Here is a 13,373-nt window from a genome sequence, read left to right on the forward strand (position 1 = left end):
GAAAGAGTTAGAGAAAATGGTATCCTGAACACTCGTGAAGCCTTCACCTGGATTTTAAAATGGTCAATATTCTGCCATATTTGCTTCTCTCATTTTTCTTCTGTTAAAGTATTTTAGAGTAAATACCAGGCATAAAAGACGCAATGAATTCTTACCCTATACGAAGTCAATATGAAAGGGCATACAGACAAAATTTTTTTGTAAACCAGAAAACAGAGAAATCCACATAACTAAATGACATATTCACAGTGACTAGCACACATGACTTAGGGGATAAGCATATATTTGTAGGAAGCAAAACAAAGCTTTCACGAGATGATTAGATGAATTTAGGTTGTTTCTGCATCTGTCATGTGGCAAATGAAAACACATCGTGTTCCGTGTCACCCATTTTAGACACATATAATGATGCTATTACAAATGTAGTCCCATCATTACTGAAGGCAACTGACACGATGCTGGTGGGTACCAATGGAACCGGCACAGTTGCTTTTTGTTAAATGAATCCCAAATATTTACAAATCCATCAGAACCACCTGTGGCAAATGTATTGGAGATGGTGTGAAGGGAAATGGCGTTGGCTGGGTGAATATGCTCAAAATTATTGTCTTTGAGTCTATGACACTTGAACACATGCTTCGTCTTTTGTACCTCTGAGGTTGGGTCCAAGTATCCAACTGCCTCTCAACCTTCTGTAGAGCTTAGTACATAACCCTGCTTGTTTGGAAATGCTCGTAGGCAGCCAGGTTGGGACTTCAGGCTGGACTCCTAGCGCTGCTGCTCGTAGCCCATGTTCCCTGAGTTCCACATGAAAGTTTCGGCCTGCCAGACGCTGAAAGCATCTACTATACCTTTTCAGGCTGAGAGAAGGTCCCAGCATCACAAGAAGTTCTGTGATCCCACAGTGAACTGTCTAATCCCAACTCCCAGTAACCATCATATTCACTTCTGGACAACATTCACCACATCTGATGGGACATCATGAGTTCCCACAAGATTCTTGATCAGTGTTCAAATCATGCATTTCCGATTGATGGTCTAATCCCCCACTCCAGGCACGCATTGGGTTGTAGAACGCACTGTCCAGGACAGGGCCCTTTTGTTGGTCCTTGGGCCACAAGGAATTGGCTGGCACATTGTGGAGATGCCTGGATGTGTTCCAGGAGGAGTCCTAAAGCAACTGGTGTTGTGGCCGAGCTTCACTGAGGAGATGCCATCCTCAGGTGGCTGGTTCAGCTGGAACATATTAGAACCAATCAGCTCAGCCGCCTCTCAGAAGCAGCTTTCTCACACTGGCTGCCTTCTTGCTTCCATCAGCAATTAAAATGTCACCTCTATGTATTTTAGTATGCATCTCTGAAAACTAAACTTGTTTCTACATAATCACAATAACATTTTTCCTAACAAAATGCATGATACTCTCCTAATATCACCAATTACCTAGTTTATCTTCAAATTTCCCAGTTATCCTACCCCCCAAAATACGTTTTATAACTGTCAAAACTTCTTAACCTTAGAATGTACGAGCTAAGCATACTCAGAGTTCCTCTTCACCTCAAATTAGCCATTTTGTTTCCCTCTAGATGCCAACATGCATGGGTATAGCTAAATGGTTAGTAAACATGAAATGATTCAATTGATCATATTGTGATCCCATTCAGTAGCAAGAGTTAACTGTAGACTGTTTAAATGATTAATAAAAATTATCCTCTAGGGTAATTTCAGCTTTCAATGTTACTATAAAATAAAGTGTCATTTATTATGAAATATCCAAAGGTTCCATTAATTTAAAATAATATGCATTAATTTTTTAAAAATAGGCTTACTGTACCAAAAACTTAGTAATTTACAGTGTTTATAACTTTGAAATAAAGTAAAGCTTCTCTTCCAGTTCTTTCAACAATGCTAAACAGTGTTACTCTTTTAATATTTGATTATGTTCTCTGCCCCCCTTTTAAAAAACTGGATTCTGTGTTAATAATTTACACCAGGCCTTGTATAATTTTCTGTTCCTATTGAGCATAGTCTTACTCTTTCATGTGCTTTAGAAATATTAGAGATAAATTTCCTTTTAAAAATTTTCTTTCAGCAGCATTACCTCATAAGCAATTGCCTAATTTTATAAAGCATCTGTATATCAGGGATCTGGCAAATGTTTTATTTTTAAAAACAAATTTCCAGTAAATTCAGTTTTCAGTTTACACTTATGAAGTCAAAATGTCAACATGACTCAAAAACAATACATTAAATTGCAAGTGAACTTTACAGATTTGATTTGGTAAAGATAGCACAAGATTCAATGAGACCGTGTGTCTACAGTGTGCCTGAGTGAGCAGTCAGAGGACGTTCAGGAAGATAACGTCAAAGGCCAGACCCACATCACTTATGCAAAGATCTTGCGGTGGAATTAACTTAATAGAATGAAACTTTTTTTTTTTTCCCAAAAAAAAAAAAAATGTCAAAGCATGTGGGGAATCTTACTGCAGTATCTTCTGCAATGAGAATTTTAGTAAGGAATAAACTGTGGAAAAGCATGCACTTAGGAATAAGGCAGAGGAAAAATAAGTCACTACACACAGGTTCCGTCTTCTATTTCTACCCCGAATGAATACCACTTATGACTTTTCCCCTCTCGTCAGTTTCTGGTCAATGGAAGTTTCTGGACAAAGGTTAAAATTATGTCAAGCAACACATTTATTCTTGATGTTTCTTACACACGAGCATCTCTCCACTCCAAGACCTTTTGGAAGGGGTTTGAACAACAAATTCTACACTTGTCCAGGAGCAATAAATTTAATGAAGTAGAAGATTTATTCTGGGGAGTTGGACGGCTGAAAGCCTTGGAATATATGATCCAGATTTTGAAACTGAGATACAACGTGGCAGTCTTTAAGCCATCAGTTGGCATTCCACATTCAGTTCTTACAAGAAATACATAGTCGAGGAAGGGGAAGCCATTAAGACCAGCTAACTCCTTCCAAAGGATGGTGCTGACTCCCACCTGGCATTTCACGTCACAAGAAAAGCAGAACCAGGACAAGTCACGATGGTATTCTGGCAAAAGACTGATGGGTTTTGTTTCTAATTTTTAGGAACTATGCACTTTACGCCAGTCGATTTTTACAGCAAAATTATCTAAACACCAAGATGTCAATACAAAGAGGCATTTCTGGAGTGATGGAACAAGGAACTCTGAAAATGATGTCCTTTATGAAAATAATGTAAACACTGGGATAAAAAAAATGTAATATTTTCAGTACTCTGGAAATAAAGCAAAGACTTGCAACAACCCAAGGAGCATTTATTTAAGAAAAACAACTGAATAAACAGTGGGCCATGTGGCATTTATCTTACCTATTCTCAGATCCTTCTTGGCAGTTCCACAGTAGCCTTGAAAATCATCAGCTTTGCAACCACAGTATCTGTGAAAACTAGCAGCCTGATAGTCACTGGAGAAGTCAAAATGGGTTTTATTGGGGAAAAACACAGCGGGATAGTAATTAGAGTGACAAAAGCATATTTTATTCGGGGGGAGGAGTATGGAAATAGAGGAAAAGAGACCTCAGTATAAAAATGGGCTCAATTCTCAACAGTAAGGGAAAGTGGGAATTTATAGCCAAGGAACAGAGTGGGTGTCAGTGGATGGAAAATTACTAAGAGTAAACATTAGGGGTAAAGGAGGAATTCTGAGTAAACTGGCCTCACAAGATTCTTACCAAAGCAGGCCAGGGAGATCAGACATCACCTGAGGAGACGGTGAAGGACAAGAAATTTGGTTAGATATTAAGAGTGACTATGCCTGACCACTGCACAGTACACCTGAAGCTGAACAATATTGTATGTCAACTACAATTTTTATATATATATATATATTCATGGGATGTGGAGTACAGCCTAGGGAATAGAGTCAATGTAATTGTAATCGATGTATATGTCAGAATGGCAATAGATTGGGGGAGGGTTATCATTTTGTGAGTGGTGTAAATGTCTAACTATTACATTGTTTCGTACACCTAAAACTAATTTTTTAAAAAAGAGTGATCACACAGCAAGGGTAGAGGATTGTGGGTAAACTTACTTAACAGGATTATAGCTAAACTGGACAATACAAAGACAAACATGAAGGCTTAAAAGCCATGGCCTAGTTGAGAGGAGAGTTTAAGGGAGCAGAGCAGAGTTTGGTCAAGGAAAGAATCTTTGTCACTTAAGAGCGTCTCAAAACGCCCCATGCCCAGAGAATAGTAACGATTTGACCTCACTGGTAGCTCCCCGAAAGCTCCATTCACAGGGTGTGCCTCTATACTGCCTCATTCAGAGCTCTCTCAACCCTAACCCAAGCCCTAACCCTGAGCCTAACCCTAACCCTAACATTAACCCTAATCCTATCCCTAACCACTGTCTGGCTCTTTGCATCAATTAGGGACAACTCTGAAAGGCCATCATAGCTCTCTCCACAGGATTAGTTGGGGCCTGTATTGGAAATACCACTCATTTTAACCTCTTCTCAGCTATCCTGTTCCCTCACTCATTCACAGCTATTCACTCCTGAATCTCCCCAACTCTGTCAAAATTTCTGCCCACAAATCACTAGTTCAGAGTCTGTTTCCAAGGGACCCCAACTTAAAATAGAAGTATTGATAATGCCAGAGAGAGAAAGGGTATTTGAAGCAGTAAGATCATTAAGAAGACAAAGGGAATGGAATTAAATGCACAAGTGGAATCTTGATGGAAAACAGAGATTTTTTTTTTTTTTTTTTTTCCATTTTGATAAGCAGGTTGGAGGGGATAGGGACAGGTGGGGGATCTTTGACTGAAAGTCATAATAAGACTGTGACAAATGGAAGAATTGTTCCATTAAGAAAGTTATGATACTGGGAGTATGTGCTGGCCAACCAAGTCAAATATGTGTCCCCTACAAGTGGAATTCAAGAGCAGAAAAATAAATCAGAAAGGGCTGGAAACCAGAGAGCTAGATAGGTATGGGGAAAACAACGAAATTCGCTCTCTGTCTTCCCACTCCAATAATCTTTTCTTTCTTTCTTTTTTTTTTTTTTTTTTTTCTGATAATCTGCTTTCCTTTCTCTCTTCCTACTTTGTTTATTTACCCTGGCCAAATTTATACTACCCATTTCACCTTTTATTTCCCCATGACCTCTGGTTCTAACTCCTGTTTTATAATTTATAATTCCTCTTTGATATCTGCTTGGCTGTAGGTCACCAGACTTTTCTGTATGAGCATTTGCAGAATATGATCAATGTCAGAGTTTAGAGATTTGGGTTGATTTTTGTTTCAGGGACAGTAAGCATGTTAAATTTGCATTCAGCCCCCTCTGATTGTAAGTTTAAATCCCAACTCATCTCATCAATCAAAACATGACAGGACAACCTCCAGGTCAAGAGTCCATTCTTAGTCCAATGAAGCTGTTAAATAAGTTTGGGTTTGGGGGTAGGGTTGTTTTGTATGCTGTCTACTCAGTGGGGACTTTGTTTTAATAATCCTAAGGCACCTGAGTAGTAAGTTATCATATGAAATTTTATAACAGTTAGAATTACTTTCCTAGGTTAAATACTTATAATCCTCAAATAATGTTCTCATTTTACATTTACATGGCTAAAGTACATTTCAGAAAAAATATATTTCCAAGGACATACTGGCCGTTTTATCTCTTAATTTTGAAAATTAGCTGGTCCTTTGTGCTTTTCCATTGAGATACTAATCTTTCACAGTAAAACATTCAATCTACATGAAGGCTAACTTAGTGAGCAAATATTACTTACCTTCATGATTTGTCTTTTAGTAGTGTTTAATAGCACCCCTCCCACCCCAAAGTAATGTTTTACCATTTTTCTTTATTTTTTAAAAATAGCTTTACAGAGACTCCCACCTCTAGACACAATAGATAAAAGGGATAAGATTTACCCTCTGACCACAAACAAACTATAAAACTGAACGTACTGGGCAACAGGCAGCATGTGAGTTTGATAACAGAAAGAAGGAAAACAAATGATGTAAGCCCTACAATCACATCAGATTTCCTTTTGAGGACACTTCCCAGAGCAGGGGAGGAACGCAAGCTGGGCACAGGAGTCTTACAGAGTTGAGGAGAGAATTCAGAGGTAAGGGGGCTGAGAGAGCTGCCCCTTGTGGCTACAAAGTTATTACACGGCAGGAACAAACTAGATCAAAACTCTTTCTGACTTGGGGGGTGAATAAATATTATAAAACATTAAAAATCGATTAAGTTGAATTCATCAAAATGGAGAAATTGTGTTCTTTGAAATGCACATGAACAAAATGAAAAAGCAAGCCAAATTTGGGAGAAAACATTTTCCAATACACATATATAATAAAGCACTTTTATGTAGATGACACAAAGAGCTCTCAAATTTCTATAATAAGATAGCACAGTTTTTAAAAAGTGGCACAATATTTGAGAAGATACTTTACCAAAAAAATACTACACAAATGACCAATAAGCACAATAAATGTTGCAGAGAAACGTTACACAATAAACGTTGCAGAGAATCAGAAAAATGTTAGTTAAAACAAAAATGAGATAACACAATAAATTACCAGAATGGCTGAAAAGAAAAAGGAGAAGGAGAAGAGGAAGAAAAGTATTGATGAGAACATGGAATAAGTGGAATTCTCATATTGCTAGTGGAAATTTAAAATGGTACAGCAATTTTGGAAAATAATTTAGCAATTTCTTACAGAGTTAAACATAGACCTCTGATACAAGCCAACAGTGCTGTTCTGAGATATTTATCCAAGAGAAATCAAAACATAGGCCTTGTATTCATTTCTTATGGTTGCTATAACAAATTCCCACAAACATGGTGGCTTGTTACAACAGAAATGTATTCTCTCACAGATGAGGAGGCCAAAAGTTGAAAATCTTATTACTGGGCTGAAAAAAAAGTGCTCACAGGGCTGCTTTTCCTCCAGAAGTTCTAGGAGACAATCCATCCCTTGCCTCTTCCAGGTTCTGGTGGCTGCTGGCATTCCTCGGCTTGTGGTAGCATCACTCCAATATTCAAGGCCAGCATCTTCAAATCTTTTTCTGCTCTGTCTTCACATTCTCTTCTCTTTCCTGTGTGTGTGTGTGTGTGTGTGTGTGTGTGTGTGTGTGTGTGTATTGAGAGAGAGAGAGAGAGAGAGAGAGAGAGAGAGAGAGAGAGAGAGAGAGAACCCTCTCTGCCTTTCCTTTTTTAAAAATTTATTTCCAACTACAACTCACATATGTTATGTTAGTTTGGGTGTAAAGCATAGTGACCAGATATTTCTATACCTTACAAAGTGATCACCCCGATAAGTTTAGTACCCATCTGAAACCATACATAGTTATTAAAATATTGTTGATTGTATTTCCTATATTCCCTAAGCTGTGCTTTACATCCCCGTGACCATTTTTACAACTGGCAGTTTGTACTTCTTAATGCTTTCATCCTTGCTTCCCAACCCCCTCTCATTTGCTGACCATCAATTTGTTCTCTGTACCTAAGAGTTTGTTTCTGTTTTGTTTGTTTATTTATTTGCTTTTTGAGATTCTACATATAAAATGCAATATGTTTTATTGTAATTAATCAAATCTCAGTGAAGTTGACTTCAAATATAGATTTTACATAAATAAGATTTGTTCATTTAAAAAAATTAAACTTCAAAATTAAAAAAGAATCTGATCTCCCACTACCCAAATTCACTTATGATATTTATCCATTTTTATTGCATGCTTTTATTTCATTTTAATGTTTACATGTCTTATCCGTTTTGAATTTATTTTAATATGAGTAAGAGATTTTTTTTACCTATGGCCATCCAGTTTCCCCAAAAATATTTGTTGTATAATCAATTTTTCTCAATTATTAAAAATTCCACTTTCATTATAACTAATTTTCCACATGTAACTACTTCTATTTCTGTATTGTTTATTCTGTTCAGCCACTTTGTACACTTTCCTTTGATTTTTTGCATTATTTTAAAATTATTTTAGCTTTAATAATATTTTGATATCCAGTAGTCCAAGTCTTTTCTCATTACTCTTCTTTCTCAGAATTTTGAAGACTTTGTTTCTGCACTTTTATTTCCATATGACTTTCTATCTTCATCTAAATTAAAAGGCAAAAAAAATATGACAGGATTCTGACTAAAATAGCTTTGAACATATTATTTTTTTTAGGTATAAAATGTCTTAAAATACCGAGGCTTCTTATCCATAAATAAAGCACATCTTCCACATATATCCAATATTCTTTTGTATCCCTCATGATGTCTGTAGTTTGTTTTATAAAGATATTTCTAGTGCTTTGTTACTTGCTACCTAAGGCTCAAAGTAATGTATACCCTCATTGGGATTATGCTTTTTAATATTGTAAAGTAATACACTTTATCCTAGTTCACGTTTCATCTTGAATTCAACTTTTTCTGATATTGATAATAGGTATACTCTAATATACCTTTGCCTAGGATTTTACTTTCAACTTTTCTGAATCACTTCATTTTAGGCAAGATTTACAATTGGCTTAATATTGAAACTTTTTTTGTCCACTAGAAGTGTGCTATTTGTGTGTGTTTATTTCACTTGTGTTTATTTTTGTAAAGAATGAAATTTATTTTATTTTAATTATGACATTTTACGCTTTTGTTTTTTACTTTTCATTGTTATTTCATTTCTTCTCTATCATGTACTACACAATCTGCTCTTTATTTGTTTACATACTTTTTTTTCCTAAGATAGATATTCTATATTTCATTTTAGTAGCAGTTGCTAATATGATTTCCCACAATATGATTATACCCATATTTCTCAATTTATCAGCTTCAGAAATAATGCAGTATATGTTAAATACCTGCTTAGTTATAAACCTTTTTGGTGAATTCTAATCTAACTCAATGTGGTTTACATAAAAATGGGAATTTACCAGAAAGCTATTATAGTATCTATCTAGTGGGATCCAAGAATGATTTCACTGCTCAGGCCATAGAAAGGAGAGGGATGTAAGTAGCTTTCAGGAGCTCCTGGGACTACGAATTGCAAAGCTATTGGCAATTCCATGTTGTTTTGTTTTGTCTTGTTTTATTTTGTTTTGTTTTGTTTTGTGCTTCTCTTTGTGTATCAGTTTAATTTATTTCTTACCATATGGGAAAAAATAGCTTTTCAATTTTATTTCTTACAGTTAAGCCATCTGAGAGATATTGGTTTGACTTCCTCGGGTTCTCTACTACAAAGGGTCACCAGATTTGCCTAATCAGATAACCCTCTCCTGGACCAACGGATGAGGTTACATTTGATGCAGTGATTGTTCCAGCCATTATCACATGGGTAGGTAGTCACGGGAGGCCATGTGGTATTCAGAATGGCAGGGTTTTTGGCAGACAAAACAGTGTGTCCTATACTCTCAAGATGGGAAAACTATCTCTCTTTTGCCCCCATCACCCAGTAACTTAGGAGTTGTGGAAATTTCTGGCTTTATTTTTCCCCTAGTACCTGATCAACATTCTGTTTTATGTTAAATAAAAAAAGAAAAGATGCATAACGTGTAGAGAGAAGCAAACATAAGAGACAGAGAGAAAGATGCTTGGTATTTGAATCCACGATTGCAGTCTATTTTGTTTGCTTCTTAAGCCTGGCTCCCTCCCTTTTGGAGTCTCCTGCAGAAACTATGATCATCTGACATCTGAAAGGGTCACTGTGGAAAGCTAATACAGGGAAAGCTCTACCCAAATCTCTGATACCCAACTACAGTGTGGTTGAATCTCCACCTTATTTTTGCAGTGTCTTCATCTACCATCACAATCTTGCCAGAGAGTTTAACAAATGTAAAACACAGTGCTTTGTGATGCTAATAAATCAGCCTCTACTTGCCCTAAAAGTAGGTACTTCTGTAGATAGATCTCCAGCTTTTTTCTTGTGGTTTTCATATGTTGCTAGGGCTCTTTTTCTTAATTTAAGAAAATTTATTTCTGTTTCAAGACATGAATGTGTTAGGTAAAGTCCCAAATAAACCAATAGGCCTTCCTAGCGATATCGCTCCATCTATAAGGTAATCCACATCAAAGAAAGATGTTTTAGAGAGGAACAAATTACATGTATATATTTCTCTGAAGGTATAAAGACAGTTTGTCTTCAGACTTCAACAGCCTCTGATAGAAAGCCTGTTAAAGGAAAAAATGGCACTTCTGGGCAAAGTAACTTTTGAGCTCTGTCAAATCTGTCGATTAGTGACTCTTTGAAGTAGCGTGGGCTTAACCTTTCCAACAGCCCGCTCATGTCCCAGTGCTTTTCTTTCCAGATTTAGTATTTACATTGCCTATTGGAGTTTTCTCCATTTATCTAATTTGCTGCAATATCATATGTGTCACTGAGCTGGAAAGTGCATGCTGTCTTGGTGTCCCTTGTGAATCTTAACAGATATCTACTATATCTTGTTCCTATTCTTTGTGGATTTTTTTTTTTTTTTTTTTTTAAGAAAGCAAGAAAAGGTTTATTGAAAGTTAGGCAACGAGAATGCCCATGGCAGTCTGAGGATTCTTAATAGGAGCTTTCAGTTTCCCTTACTTTCAATGCACATAGCATTTTCCTTTCTATTTCAGATTTTTATGGCCATTTTCACTAGTGAATTTCATAATTTCTCTCTCGTAATGATTTTCCCGTTGATCATATGAGTTCTGTATGTAAAGATCGTTAACTCTTTGTCATGCATTTTGTCAGTATTCTCTGTCTTTGAACAAACATCTTAGGCTGCTCCACAATACCCTGAATACCTTTACTCTGGGACTCCCATGACCACCTGGCTATTTGGTTTCTGTTACTTACTAGCTGCCAGCCCGAGTTCCTCCTATCTTATTGCGGCCAATAATACAATTTAACTTGCAGTCATCCCATGGTCGGCTTTTAGCTAAGCTGGGGCTTACCTAAAAAGCTAGAATTTTTTTCTATGGACCCTATTTATTCATGAAGCTCCCGTACTCTGGAAATCCCACAATTCATAAAAGTCTCTATTTCTGCATTTGGTTTTCAGGAGTCTCAAAGTGAAAGCTACAACGTGCAAGGACTCCTGGCTGCAGTGACACACACTAGCCCTGAAGTGCTAGCTCCTGTTGGTCAGGCACTGTGGAACTAAGGTCTATCCTTTCCACAACATACCTTACAAGAGCCACCATGGATGCAAGTGGGCTTACATGACTGCTCTCTATTTGACTTAGATGATCAGAGAGGGCAGAAATCTGTTCTTTATTCATGGCTTTACCTCTTGGAATCACTCTAAAGCTATGGCTACAATTCTCAGAGCTCTTCATTAACTGTAGAGTCTGAACCACAGAGTCAGAAACAGCATGCATTTTACTACCGCAAAGCTGAGACTGCTTACTTTCCAAATCAGATTAGGCAAATGTCTTTTGCCTTCCTGTATTTTACCTGCATAGGGACACACCTACAGTGTGTGAGGCTCTGGGTAAATATTTTTTTGCAAGGCCCTATCTTGTTTTAACACATTGCTTAAAAATGTTGTACGAAGTTCTTGGGCACATGTGAGGGACAGTGATTTTTCCACAAATATTTTAAATAAGTTGAAAAGAAGTACTTGAGTGGTTGTTTATCATCCAATTAATGCACATGAAGATTCTTCATTCTCAGTGACCCCAAATCAGCACATTAGCATCACTCTCGTTGTCCAAAATGTGATCCCACGAAAGAAATATGCCCGAATCAATAGAAGGTGTCTGATTGCCAGGCTATCCTCCTGTAATGCCACCCCACCATGAAAACCCAAGAAGCCCCATAAATAAGAGCTGTGGAGCTCCTTGGACATCTGGTGAACCCCACACAAGGGATAGAGGATCAAAGAGCACCCTAGAGGGAAGAAACATGGACCAGGTCCTACTGGGTTCTGGTCCAGGCTCAGGGCACCCTAGCCAGAAGGCTAGTCCTACACACTAAGTTGTGATTTAGAAAATTTCAAGGAAGGTATTCCAAAGTCTGGGGCCTCTGGCAACCTGAAGCAGGGATCCACTTGCTTAGGTCAGGGCAGAACTATCCCAGTATATACATGCTAAGGGTCTATTTCTCATCACCTGCTCCTTGAACTGGTTTGCAGGTTAATTTCTTTCAAGTTGTAGAGTCATAAAAATATACAAGTCACCGTAAGTAATGGGAGTTTATTAAAAGGCTGCTGCAACTTCATAAGTTATATAAATGTCTAACCACTATGCTTTATACCTGAAACTAATATAATATTGAATGTCAACTATAATTGAAAAATTATTATTTTTTTAGTTTTCAAAAGCATGCTGCAGCATTTCTGCCCCAGATCTCTGCTGTTTTAGTATCACTTTCCCCCTTGTGGCTGCTGGCAATTCTCCTATACTCTTTCCTCATCCCAACCTACGTCAGCCCAAACCAGGAAATCTAATTTGGTCAGTTGCTCACCATCTGATATGGAATGTTCTGGTCCCGTTACGCCTGGCTAGTAGAACAGTATTGGTCTCCCAAAAAGGCCATCGCCGTTTTCCTCAATAGAAACTGTGCATCAATCAAGTATTAGGAGGCTTCAGGATCTGTCCAGTGCAAAGTTCTTGATATGTTTTATCAGACTGTCTTCCAAAAGGGCAGCCCCAATTTACCTTGCCACCAGAAACGTGTGAGAGCACTCCTTTCTTAGTATATTTGTCAATGACGAAGAGACTCATTCTTTTATAAATGGTCAGCTAAGGTGGTAGACAGAAATGCTAGGGTATTGTTTAAATGTATTGTGTGATTTCTTAATAGTAATACTAGTTATCGCATCATATACTCTTTCATCAGTTAAATTTTCTACTTGTGAATTATTTGTTTTGTTCCTTTACTCCTTTGTCAACTCAGAACTGAGTGTTTTCATGTCTATTTCTGTGCGCTAATCATAACTTAAAGATAGTGGCCATTTGTTACTATGGTGCATCTTTTCTTATCTCCTCTCTCTCTCCCTCATCTTATTTTCCTTCTCCTGCCCCCTTCCTCTCCCTCTATTTTCTCCTTCCTGTTTTTTTCTCTCATTTTAAAACTATGGATTAGTTTATCTTTTGATGAACATAATTTCAGAATTTTTCAAATAATCAAAACTATTAATATTTGTCTTTGTAATTTTTCCATCCTTTTGGCTCTTAAATAGAGTTCCTTTTTTAATTTATAGGTTTCCTAACATTTAAAATGTCTCTAGTTTTAATATTTCTTTGACCTAAAATATTTATTTTAACACATAGATCAGAAGGAGCAAAATGGGTAAAGGTGGTCAAAAAATACAAATATCCAGTTATAAAATAAATAAGCCCTGGAGATGTAATTACAACATGGTGACTATAGTTAAAAATTCTATATTGTATATTAGAAAGTTGCTAA

At 37.0% G+C, this 13,373-nt stretch overlaps 1 pseudogene; it reads right to left on the minus strand.

Moving 5' to 3' along the window:
* Positions 1-349: 349 nt before the first annotated feature.
* On the minus strand, positions 350-1,257 carry LOC109449310 (mitotic checkpoint protein BUB3 pseudogene; annotated as a pseudogene).
* Between the last annotated feature and the right edge of the window lie 12,116 nt (positions 1,258-13,373).

The sequence above is a fragment of the Rhinolophus sinicus genome, chromosome 2, assembly GCF_057876585.1.
Source record: "Rhinolophus sinicus isolate RSI-liver-muscle chromosome 2, RSI-T2T, whole genome shotgun sequence".
NCBI classification, from domain to species: domain Eukaryota; kingdom Metazoa; phylum Chordata; class Mammalia; order Chiroptera; family Rhinolophidae; genus Rhinolophus; species Rhinolophus sinicus.